Source organism: Montipora foliosa, chromosome 1, assembly GCF_036669935.1.
Source record: "Montipora foliosa isolate CH-2021 chromosome 1, ASM3666993v2, whole genome shotgun sequence".
In the NCBI taxonomy this organism is placed as follows: Eukaryota; Metazoa; Cnidaria; class Anthozoa; order Scleractinia; family Acroporidae; genus Montipora; species Montipora foliosa.
The window spans coordinates 38146656-38150381 of record NC_090869.1 but is presented as its reverse complement, the minus strand read 5'-3'; positions in this window follow the sequence as shown (position 1 = coordinate 38150381).

Below are 3726 nucleotides of genomic sequence, written 5' to 3'. Positions count from 1 at the left end.
ACTCGAGATCAACCTTGACCGACACATGCACGACACTGCACTGCACTGCACGACACTGTAACGATGTTGACCATTAACTTCATAATAAATCGCAGCACAGTTCAAAAAATAAAGTAATTTTATCGTAGTTTTTCTAATCATTCTACAAGTTCGAGTAACGACAGTTTCATCACAGTTCTTCTTATGATGCTAGAATTCGACCAAGAAGGCGTAACTGCACCAAACATTGAAATACGAAGGTCAGAATTGTCTGCAAGAAAAAAATACGGTCTTTCTGCAAGTAACGGAAAGCATTGTGTTTTTGGTCACTTGGGATTAGTCTTTATTTGGAGTTGTTTTGCTTTCTGTCTTTGTTTCTTTTGTTTTACGTAATTTCTGTTGAGGTACCTGCAGAAGCTGCCAAAAAAAAAAAACGAACGATGTAACTTGAAATCCGCTTAAATTCACAAAACTTGCACATACTGGAAAGAAAGCGACGGATGTGAAAGTAATGCACGATGCAAAATGAGAAAGCAAAACAACTCCACGCTCACCTTTATCACCGAAAGCAGGATCATGACGTCCTCGTACGTTAATTACTTAGACGTTATTTCTTTTTTGTCTTTCTTTTTAGGTTTTCGTGGCGCAGTACATTCTGGTTAAATGCAATGAATTCCGGTTAAACGTTATGCATTGTGGTAAAAAGTGGTCAATTGGAGAATTCGTCGCAGTACATATGCTTTACCTTAAATGCAGATCATGTTGCTGCGCGCTCGCTTCGCTCGCTCCGCAGCAATGACAAATAGTCATGCGAGGTACCTAATGAACATTCCTTGTAACCCCCACACCTTCAAGATACCAGAACTTAACAACGCTCGCACTCCATAACGTGCGAAAATACATTTTTTGGTAAGTACCAACAAGTAAAATTGAATAATGAAATGGAAAGAGAAGTATGAAGTTCTCTCTAACCGTCCGGGGATTTTAATCGCCGGAAAATCGATCCCGTTGACCTTTTTTTTTATGGAATTATATTCTTGTTGGCCTCACACAAGCTTTTTCTGGAACTCCAACTGCCTTATGATGGACATGTGTAAATTTGATTGATCGAGTTACCAAAACAAGGAACTTTTAATTTTAGGTTTTTTTACATTAACAAGCACGAGAGAGATAACTTTGGATTGTCAACAACACGCTTCAGGAGAACACAGAACCATAGTGGTAGTCAAAACTTTCGATTTATGATTCTTTTCTTTATTTTTGTGTTCGATACGCGTATTTCGGCGATTTGATCGAAAATCGAGCCTACATTTCAAGCTATGCAACAGTAACCACATACTTTACTTTAATAAGCTTTATTTCAACAAACATCAATAAAATATTTACATAAGAATTGTGTTGAAATGGGAAGAATCCTCAAAAAGCGCCACAGCACCATTCTAGGATGAAACTGAAAGCACTCTTGATCATGAACAGAGTGAATAACCTTATAAAGTTTACTATCATCAGCAAAGAGAACTATCTTATTGCCATCAGAAACCACGCCAGGCAAGTCATTAATATAAATTATGAAGAAAAACGGTCCCAGAATTGACCCTTGGGGTACACCAGATGTAACTGTCAGCCAATCAGAAGTCCCTCCACGTACAACCACCCTCTGTTGTCGATTTCTCAGATAATCTTTACACCATTCAAGAAGTTGCCCCCCCCCCCCCCCCCCACACACACACACCGTATTGATTCAACTTCCGTATAAGGAGGGCATGATTAACTAAATCAAAGGCCTTATAAAAATCCAGAAATACCACATCGACTTGCCCTTGATTATCCAAGACTTTGACCCAATCATCTTGTACTAAAACTAATTGAGAAACAGTAGACCTCCCTCTCAAAACGCCATGATGGGAATCATGCAAATATTGAGACACCTGGTCATATATAGCAGTATGAAGTATTCTTTCTTGACACTTCCCAACAACAGATAGTAATGAAATCCCCCTGTAATTAGCAACTGAACCCATGTCGCCATCCTTATAAATTGGAGAAATGTTAGCTTGCTTCCATAGTTGAGGGACAATGGCCCGTGTGAATGATAAATTAAATAACCAAGAGACGGGATTAGCCAATTCATTGGCGACACATTTAAGTAGGCGAGCAGGGATAGAGTCCACACCAGCTGCCTTATTGGGATTGAACTTCACCAAAATTTTCTTAACTTCGCTAGGGCGTGTTGCAACAGAAGTAACACTACCAGGAATAGCTTCTTCCTTTTGATGAGAATCCCCATGAACCAAAGCATAGGATTTGGAAACGACTGAATGAAAATGTAAATTGAATAAATTTGCCTGCTCAGATGGTTTTCTAGTACTGACTCCCTCATAAAAAAATGACTCAGGTAATCTCCTAGATTTGGTTTTGATGGAGTGAAACGACCAAAAACGCCTGGGGTTATCCTTAAGGGATTCGGACAATTTAACAGGATATTTACGATAATCACTACTTATAAGTTTCTTAGTTTCGGATCTAAGTTGTTTAAATCTCTCACGAAGTTGGATTGAAGGCTCAGATTTTAACCTACCCCACAACTTTCTCTTCTTTTTAACATGCACGCATAACCTTCCACCACGGACATACGGACAAAATGGGCAACTCGCTTAGTTAGTGCGTTATGACCCGTAAGCACAAAAAAACAACGAAGATTATGAACGCATTTCATTGCGGTCATGATGGCCAGGTTTTAGCAGCATTTAATTAAAAAGAGAGAATTATGTCTACAGCATCATGAGAAACATCGAGTTTCAATCAAACCAAAGAGGTCTCGAAGTATTTGTGTGCGTGTTGATGTCACCGCGCAATTGATAGTTGTTAACATATGCGTAGTATCTCATTACATGTATAATAGTCCATTTTACAGTGGTAGCTAAGTTACCTGGCCGAAGAATGAAAGCGAGACTAAGTTTGCCGGTGACCCTGTTTTGATAGAGACCTTTGTGCTTTTCTAATGTTAATGTAAGCTAATTAGAATTACAACAACCCAATTTACATGATAAAAGCAGTGAGGTCTGTACCAATACAAGGTCACCGGCAGCCTCGCAGCAATTCAAAGGTTAGGTCATTGAGCAAACAACTGTAAAATGGCCTATTAAAAAATATACTTCATGGCTGATTCGTTTTTACAATTTTTATTCAAGAGTGGGGAAGAATTACAAACTCAAACATGGTCTCGCTCGTTCGTTTGTGATTCCTTGTGTCCGGTCCTGAATAAAAATCGTACGTGCCCACCAATCTTTAAGTAATATTTAAGTAATAATATTTAAGTTATATTTAGCCCATGCTTTAGTATCTTGCTGTGAGCTAAGACTACTCCCTTCCTTTCCAGCAGATAAAGAAAGTTCTTGGACACAACCCATATTTTAATTTTTTTATTTGCCGCATAACCAAGGGCCACCACCTCCATCGCCTTTCCCAAAATCTCCATTCGTATCAGACAGCCATAACATCACACAGTCGTGGTGTCCAAATCCTTCCTATCTTGGGATACATAGCACAATACTCCCTATGTAAAACCATTATTCAATTCACCGCTGTATTTAATGATGGACGTCAAACGAAAGGTGTCTTATTTCCAGCATTTTGAGCACATCATTTTGGTGATGCTATTATTCATGTTTTTCCCATTAATTTTTGTCTTTATCTTTTTTAGCAAGTCTGAAAAATTGTCTCATGGACGCGTGCTACCGAGGCAAC